Genomic DNA, 9038 nt, shown 5'->3' on the forward strand with positions numbered 1-9038 from the left:
GGGCCAGCCGCTCCGCGGCATGTGGGATCCTCCCATACCGGGGCGCGAACCCGGTTCCCCTGCATCGGCAGGCGGACGCGCAACCACTGCGCCACCATGGAAGCCAATAAATACTTTTTAAGATTCTTACCACGCAGATATATTCTTCTCCAGTGAATAGGGTGTGTTGAGTCCAGTTCATTGAGCAATGAGTAGGTCTTGTCTATTACATATTGGGTTGATGGAATGGTATCTGTGCTAATTTCAAACTCTTGTTTTATGCATCACCCCACCTCACCTTTCCCCTGAAGCAGGCCTAAGTTGGTTTTCTCCATGTGTGACTGTGTTCTGGTTTGTAAATCAGTTCATGTGTAGCCATGTTTACGTTTCGTCTATAAGTTATATCTTACGATAAGTTTCTTTTTCTGTGTGACTTATTTCTCTTAGAATCATCGTACCTAAATCACTCATTATGCTACTACTAGCCTTATGACATTGATTTCATAGCTGAGTGATATTCCATTGTACATAAGTACCACAACTTCTTTGTCCATTTTTCTCTTCCCTGGAATACGTAAGGTGTACCGAAGTCGAGGTTCTTGTAAACAGAGCAGCCCTCAACTCTGGGGTGCCTGTGTCTGGTTGATTTTTAGTTTTCCCAAAATATACACCCATGAGTGGAAGTGCCCTATGCTCTGTAGCTCTGTTTTTTAGATGTTTTAGGAAACACCATACACTTTTCCAGAGTGGCTGTCGGCAATTTACATCCCGCCCATCAGCATAACAAGGCTCCCTGTTCTCCATGGCCTGTCCTGCATTTCTGGTTTTTACACTTTTTTCGGATGGCCCTTTTGACCGGTGGGAAGTGAGACTTCTTTGTAGCGCCGATTTGCATTGCCCGCTTGCTTGGTTGGCCAAAAAGGGCGTATGCGTGTTTTCCTGAATATATTCAGGAAAACACGCAAACGCCCTTTTTGGCCAACTGCATCATTGTCGAAGTTCTGCCGCTTTTCGTGTCCTTTTTTTTTATTGCAAGCATTTTTTTATTGAGAAATAATCGATGTATAACATTATATTAGTTTCAGGTCTACAACATAATGATTCAATACTTGTATATACTGCAAAATGGTCACCACCATGTCTCGTTAACATCCATCACCACACATAGTTACCAAATGTTTTTCTTGTGATGAGAACTTTTAATATCTACTCTTAGCAACTTTCAAATATACAAGTAATATTAATTATAGTCACCATGCTGTACATTACATCCTCAGGATTTATTTATTTCATAACTGGAAGTTTGTACGTTTTGACCACCTTCACAGATTTTGCAAGCATTTTTAATAATCTCTAAAGGATAATATGTATTAAAATATTTACAAGTTCCTAATTTGACAGGCTGACTCCATTATATACAGCAGGGGTCCCCAAGTCCCAGGCTTCGGACCTCTTTCTGGGATGTGGGCTGTTAGGAACTGGGCCGCACAGCAGGAGGGGAGCAGCGGGAGAGCGAAGCTTCATCTGCCGCCCCGCGTCGCTCCCCATCCTTCGCATTACCGCCTGAACCAAAAAATATGGAACGCTTCAGGAATTTGCGTGTCATCCTTGCACAGGGGCCACGCTAATCTTCTCTGTATCGTTCCAATTCTAGTATATGTGCTGCCGAAGCGAGCGCTAAAGGCTTATTTTTTGCTCACGTACTGTGGCCTGAGTAGCAATTCAGAGCAGCTCCCTTCCGGGCAGTGATTCAGGAACCCAGGCTACTAGCATCTTACAGCTCTGCCGTCACCTGGCAATGGAAGACAGGGCTGGAGGGTCATGTACCAACTCTTAAATACTTCAAAGTCCAGATTGGCCAGAACTAGTCATGTGGCCAGAGGGACTGGGAAATGTGGAGCGCTCAGGTGTCTCTCCACATTTCCCATTCACGCTTGAATCCGTTCCAACTATTACTCCAGTAACACTGCTCCCTCAGTGTCTCCAGTGACCTCCAGGATCATCTCACTTCACTCAGCAGCCACAATGATTATTTCCTCTCTCTCAAAACACTTTCTTCTTTTGGCTTCTGGCTGATCACTCTCCTTTCAGGGTTCTCCTACCTCATGGACCACTCCTTCTAAGTCCTCTTTACAGTTCTTCTTACTGTTGAGGTACCAAGATTTCAGGTCTTGGATCTCTTTTCTGTCTTCATTCGATCCCTTGGTGATCTTATTCAGTCTCATGGTTTTAAATTTCACTGATACATTAATGATTCCAAATTTTATTCGCAGCCCTAATCTCTCTTCTGACTTCCAGAGGCACACACATTTAACTGTTTATTTGATGTTTGCCCTTGGATATCTTATAGTATCTCAAAGTTATATGTCCAAAACTGAGTTCCTGATCATCGCCTTAAAAAGTTGTTCATCCCAGAGTTTTCTCCATCTCAGTGAAAGACAATTTGATACTTCCAGTTATTTAGCAAAAAATCTTGGAGGCATCCCTTATGCCTCTCTTCTTCCCGTACCTCATATACCAAACCACCAGCAAATCTTGTCAGTTTTACTTCAGAATACAGGTACACCCAGCCAAATGTCTCTCATTAATCTTTGCCACATAGAATGCCTCTTGGTTTTTAATACACAGCTGTGGTAGCCAGCCTTCAAAATGGTCCCCAGTGATCCTCAACTCCCAGCATTCAAGTCTGTATACTCCCATCCCACACTGAGCAGAAGAAACCTATGTCACCAACAGGATCATGTGAAAATGACAATGTGTGACTTCTGAGGCTAGGTCATAAAAGACATTGTGGCTCCTGTTTGTTCTCTTGGATCACTCTCTCCAGGTGCAGCCATCAACCATCAGTTGTGAGGACACTCAAACAGCCCTGCATGTTGTGAGGGAAGGGTCAGCTGGCTGGGGCTAGTGGACATCTCCTTCTGAACAGTTCTCCAACCACTTGAAATGATGTAGTACCTCAATATCTTCAAGGCTAGTATCGGGGTCCAGCCAAAAGCCCTGTTTCTCGGGGAGGGGGAAGGGGTCAGGAAGCACAGAGATTGCCAGTCACTGCCCTCTGCCGGACCCCCGGGAGGGCAGGGGTGTCCGGCCGGGCCCGGACTGGTGGTGCAGGTTCACGGGACCACGGCCCCCTGCGGACGCAGACATGGCCACAGCACAGGCCACGCTCCCTCCCGCTGCCCCTTGCTCAGCTGCCGGCTCAGGAAGACACTCATGTGCTTTAAAGGCAACTCCAATCTACCTCTTGAAAATTGTTTCCTGCAATTCTGCCTTGCTTTCAAATCCTCTTCTTTGCCTTACCTCAATATATTTTTGGACGATAGTTATCATTTAGAACTCTGCAGGTTTGTGAATTGCAGTGCCCCGTAGCTCCATTTTTCAACTCGCCTTTTTGGGAGCTGGCCGCAAACCCGCAGGATTGCTTCAGGCCCTATTCTGGTTCTGGGGACAGGCTGAGCCTTTGGTTAATTCTTCTTCCTGATTGGAAATTAGAGTGACATGTGCTTGTCCAAACACCTAGAACTGGTCTCTCATTGGTTCCCCCTCTTCCAGTTCATCCTCCGGACAAATCGCAGACTGTACGAAACAGGCGGTTAAAGTTGCTGATTCTCCAAGTGGAGAGATTGTTAGTAAAGCGGCTGGAATTGCAAACCCGAGTACCAGGAGACGAAAAATGAGGTGCATTTTAGACATCTTTCCCGATCACACGCTGTACAGTCCTCTGGGTTTCCCATGCATCTTTTAGCTGTAGGAAGATTCCCTTGAACCTGGAGATTTGAGACCCATGGAATGGGTACCACGCAGTATTACTTTAAAAGGTCTGCATTTGCTCACCCAACCTCACCAATCCTCTCAGACCCAAGAGTGTCCAGCCTTAGGTCTCACCCAGCTGTGGTTCTAGATGTGGTCATTCCAGGTTGCATCACAGCCCCTGAATGAATTTTGTAAGTATTTCTTTCCCTATCTTTGTTTTTTTTTTAAATTTATTTTTATAATGGGGTTTAGCTGATTTTCACTGCTGTGTTTATGCCGCTTTACACACAATTGTTTCACTTACAAAGAGATATCAATAAATACTTTTTAAGATTCTTACTACTCAGATATATTCTTCTGCGGTGAATAGGGTGTGTTGAGTCCAGGTCATTGAGCAAGGAGTAGGTCTTGTCTATTACATATTTGGTTTATGGAACGGTATCTGTGCTAACTTCAAACTCTTGTTTTATGCATCACCCCACCTCACCTTCCCCCTTAAGCAGCCATAAGTTTGTTTTCTAAATGTGGGACTCTGTTCTGTTTTGTAATTCAGTTCATGTGTAGCAATTTTTACATTCCGTCTATAAGTGATACCTTATGATAAGTTTCTTTTTCTGTGTGACATATTATTTCACTTCGAATCATCATAACTAAATCCACTCATTATGCTGCCACTAGCCTTATGACATTGATTTCATGGCTGAGTGATGTTCCTTTGTACCTAAGTACCACAACTTTTTTATCCATTTTTCTCTTCCCTGGGATATGTAAGGTGTACCAAAGTCGAGGTTCTTGTAAACAGAGCAGCCCTCAACTTTGGGGTGCCTGTGTCTGGTTGATTTTTAGTTTTCCCAAGATGTACACCCATGTGTGGAAGTGCCGTATGCTCTGTGGCTCTGTTTTTTAGATGTTTTAGGAAACACCATACACTTCTCCAGAGTGCCCTTTGGCAATTTACATCCCGCCCATCAGCTTAACAAGGCTCCCTTTTCTCCCTGGCGTGTGCTTCATTTCTGGTTTTTATACTTATTCAGGATGGCCCTTTTGACTGTTGCGAGGTGAGATTTCTTTGTAGTGCTGATTTGCATTGCCCGCTTGTTTCATTGGGCAAAAAGGGCGTATGCGCTTTTTCCTGAAAAATGAGGTGCTTTTTAGAAACCTTTCCCGATCACACGGTGTACCATCTTCTGGGTTTCCCATGCATGTTTTAGCTGTAGGAAGATTCCCCTGAACCTGGAGATTTGGTACCATGGAATGGGTACCAGGCAGTATTACTTTAAAGGGTCTGCATTTGCTCACCCAACCTCACTAATCCTCTTAGCCCGAACAGTGTCCAGCCTTACGTCTCATCCTGCTGTGGGTCTAGATGTGTTCAATCCATGTTTCATCACAGCCCCTGAGCAAAAGTTGTAAGAATTTTTCTCTCTCACTGTTTTTTTTTTTAAAATATATTATTTTATTGGTTATAGCCGGTTTTCAATGCTCTGTTTCTTGCTGCTGTACATCCACTTGATTCACGTACAGAGAGACATCAATAACTTCTTCTTCAGATTCTTACCTGTCGTATATATTCTTTTCCGGTGACTTGCGTGTGCTGAGTGCAGTTCTTTGAGATACCGTGTAGGCCTTGTCAATTATCATTTTGGTATTTGGAACGGTATCTTTGCTAATTTCATCCTCCTGGATAATGCCTCACCCCTCCCCACGTTTCCCCTTTAGTAGCCTTATGTGTGTTTCCTACATATTTGACTATGCTCCTGTTTTGTAATTTAGTTCATGTGTAGCCATTTTTGATTCCACCTGTAAGTGATATCTTATGATATGTGTATTTTTCTTTCGACATATGTCACTTAGAATGATCGTACATAACTCTTCCCGAGTTGTTGCAACTGGCCTTATCTCATTGATTTCCTGACTGAGTAATATTCCACTCTACATAAGTACCACTTCTCTTTTATCCATTTTTTTCCTTCCAAGGACATTTAGGTTGTATCCAAGTCGAGGCTCCTTTAAACAGAGAGGCAGTAAACGTTGGGGTGCCTGTGTCCTGTCGATTTTTGTTCTTCCCAAAATATACGCCCATGAGTGCAAGTACCCTATGCTCTGTAGGTCATTTTTTAAGATGTTTTAGTAAACACAATACACTTCTCCAGAGTGGCCGTTGGCAATTTACATTTCCACTATCAGCCTCACAGGGCTCGCTTTTCTCCTCACCTTGTCCTGCATTTCTGGTGTTTACACTTTATGAGGCTGGCCCTTCCGACTGATGCGAAGTGATACCTCTTTGTAGTGTTGATTTGCAATGCCCACCTATTTGGTTGGTTAAAAAGGGTGTATGCCCTTTTGCTGAATATATTCAGAAAAAACGCATACCCCCTTTTTGGCCAACTGCATCGTTGGCGATGTTCAGCCCCTTTTCATGTGCTTTAATGGCGAGTCCTTTCTACCTCTTCAAATCCCTTTCCTGCAATTCTCCCTTGCTTACAAGTCCTTTTTGGTGACTTACCTCAAGACGTTTTTCGACAATGGATATTTTCAACTCTGCAGTTTCGTGAATTTTAGTGCCCCTGAGTTCCATTTTTCAACTTGTGTTTTTGGGAACTGGCCACAAAACAGCGGGATTTCCTCAAGCCCTATTCTGTTTCCGTGGGCAATCTTAGCCTTTGGTCAATTCGTCTTCCTGATTGGAAATTACAGTGACATGTGCCTGTCCCAACACCTAGGACTTGTCTCTCATGGTTTCTCATCCTTCCACTTCATCCTCTGGACAAATTCCAAACTATGCGCAACAGGATGTTGAAGGTGCTGACATCCCCAAGTGGGGGGGATTGTTAGGAAAGACGCTGGAGGCGTGAACCCATCTACCGGGAGATGAGGAGATGAGATGCCTTTTCCAAACTCTTCCCGATCAAATGTTGTACCACCTTCTGGGTGTCACAGGCGTGTTTAGGAAGGGTCCCGTGCATGTAAGGAGAACACCAGGGATTTTTCCAAATCACTGTCTCCCCGAACCCCAAAGTGGGGAAATTTTAAGCTATGGCTACATGTATGTTCATTAAGGGCCTTGGGCAGTAGGCAGAGTCCGAACTTAAGATGATTGAAGTCTTCAGGGTCAGAAGCGCTCACCATCGGCCTCCCTTAGGTTACATTTTATCTGTCGTTGATAGATGATGTCGATAAAAATGTCTATTCTTTTTCAGATTATTTCACCTTATAGGTTATTATAAAATATTGAGTGTAGCTCCCTGTGCTATACAGTAGTTCCTTGTTGAGGATCTACTTTATACACGGCAGTGTGTATGTGTTAATCCCAAACTGTTAATTTGTACCTCCTTCCATCTTTCCCCTTTGGTAATAATAAATTATAAGATTTTATGCTTCTCAGAAATGGGGGAGCTGAAAGAGAGGTATCATTTTCAATGGAAAAGCATTCAAAACAATATTGAAGCTTCAGCCAAGATTATTAGATGTACATCCTTGGAAAGAAATCATTTCATTTCTCTAATGTTGACCTGACAAATAAGACAAAGCCCTTCACTGAACTTGCTTATAATAAAGTGATGGAAATATCAAATGGAAGTGTTGGAAACATCTTATTTTACCCGAGCCTTATACACTGCTCTACGTTAATTACAGTTTGGCTCACACATCTGTTCATTGAACTTACAATGTTCTCAATTTCTGTTACTGATCCTGCAGAGTGGGCCCCACCAAGGGTCCCCTGCCCAGTGTCATTGGAGACAAGAGAACGAGACTGAGTTTGGTTCAAAAGCAAAGGAAACTTTATATTTTGATCAGAGAACGGAGAGGTGAGAGCGTGCGCGCCCCCGCGGGCTGTGGGCCGGGCTGCTGTGTAGGGATCCCGGCAGCGTCAGCGGGACGGAAGGGGCGGAGCTCTCGAGGGCGGGCCGGGTTGGCTGGAGCTCAGGCTCCATGTCGCGGAGTCTGCACGGGGCCCTGCGAGCTGAGGTGTCGGCCCAGCCATTTTGCACTAGGAAATCGGGTCTGAAGTGCTGGGTGTGGCACCTCTGCATGTGGAAACCTAAGAGCAAGTTAAATTAGACAAAGCACAAAGGAAAAAAAGGTGAGACTTTATTTTATTGCCCAGATTCTCTTTTTATCTCCCAGGAATTTTAATGGGCTTTGCCGGTGACAAACCCCTCCTCTGCCTTTTGTCCCCTTCCTCATTGTTGGGGCGCTGAGGGTGCAGACCCCTCTTCTGTAACTGCTTTGTGCTGAGTTGGGAGTCCTCATACCCGGGGGGAGGGGCAGAACTTCTCCCCGGCAGCCTCCAGGTGAGGCTGATTGTCCCCAGGCCTCCTGCCTCACTGCTCGTCCGCCTGAGCCCCAGCATTTGAAGTGTTATAGTTCTAATGACCTTTAAGGGTGCAGGAAAGAGATGCGCAGAGACGCTGGGGGGGCCGGTTTTACCCCGCCCACATTTTTTTGGCCACCTTAGGCAGACGGTTTCTGCCAGCCTAGATGCTCTGACCAGTAGTCTGCGCTTTCTTCAATTAGGCCCCTGAATTAACGTACAATCAGCACCAGGTGTCAGAGCCCTGTCTGCTCAACTCCCAGACAGTCCAGGGCCGGTGGTGATCCAGGCCCATGACGGCCACTGAGTCAACGGCCTTTTCAAGTAGCCAGGAGTCCAGCCGGTCTCATTGGCCGCCATCACCGCGGTGTCTGTAGGCTTTTTTACGGTGACAGCGTTATTTACTGTTCCCCCGCCAAGCTTATTAGCTCCCCTCTGGGTGCAGTAAGTCCTGCAAGCAGTAGTCTGATCTTTTGGGGCACACTCTTGTTGTTTTCTGAGAGAAGCTCCAGGTCAAGTGATGGTCACACGAGTCGTCATGGGGGTCCGTTGCCCCAGATTGTCTCTCTGGAAGTTGGAGTTGGAGGGCCTCCTCACTCGAGGTCAGTGTGCCCACGAAGCGATCCCTGCAACTTCAGGGCATGGTGGGTGGTTAGGATCACCACGTGGGGTCCTTTTCCCTTAGGAGGGAGCTGGCCTTGCGGGCTGTTGATTTCCAGGTTTTTAGATACCCCCAGTATCATGGACGGATGGGGCGGCAGGCCAAGCCCTTGGTGACCGTACTTCCTCGTACTTGGAGGGCATTCTTGCGTTGTTCCATTTCAAGTGGTTCCAGTTTTTGCACTAATACTCCAAGGGTGATTCACCTTCGATGGGGAATGTAAACTTCAAAGGGTTTAGCTAAATTAGGGAGGTCCAGGGCAAGGGTCTGAATTGACTGCTCTTTCCATTCTTGAAAGGCCGCTTCTGGATTCTATTCAAAAGGATC

At 45.4% G+C, this 9038-nt stretch overlaps 1 non-coding gene across 1 annotated transcript; it reads right to left on the bottom strand.

The window, feature by feature from the left end:
• Nucleotides 1-1550: 1550 nt before the first annotated feature.
• On the bottom strand, nt 1551-1657 carry LOC112062549 (U6 spliceosomal RNA). The gene has a single exon (XR_002890789.1). It is a non-coding gene; the product is annotated as a U6 spliceosomal RNA (small nuclear RNA).
• Between the last annotated feature and the right edge of the window lie 7381 nt (nt 1658-9038).

Source organism: Physeter macrocephalus, chromosome 11 (assembly GCF_002837175.3).
Source record: "Physeter macrocephalus isolate SW-GA chromosome 11, ASM283717v5, whole genome shotgun sequence".
Taxonomy (NCBI): Eukaryota; Metazoa; Chordata; class Mammalia; order Artiodactyla; family Physeteridae; genus Physeter; species Physeter macrocephalus.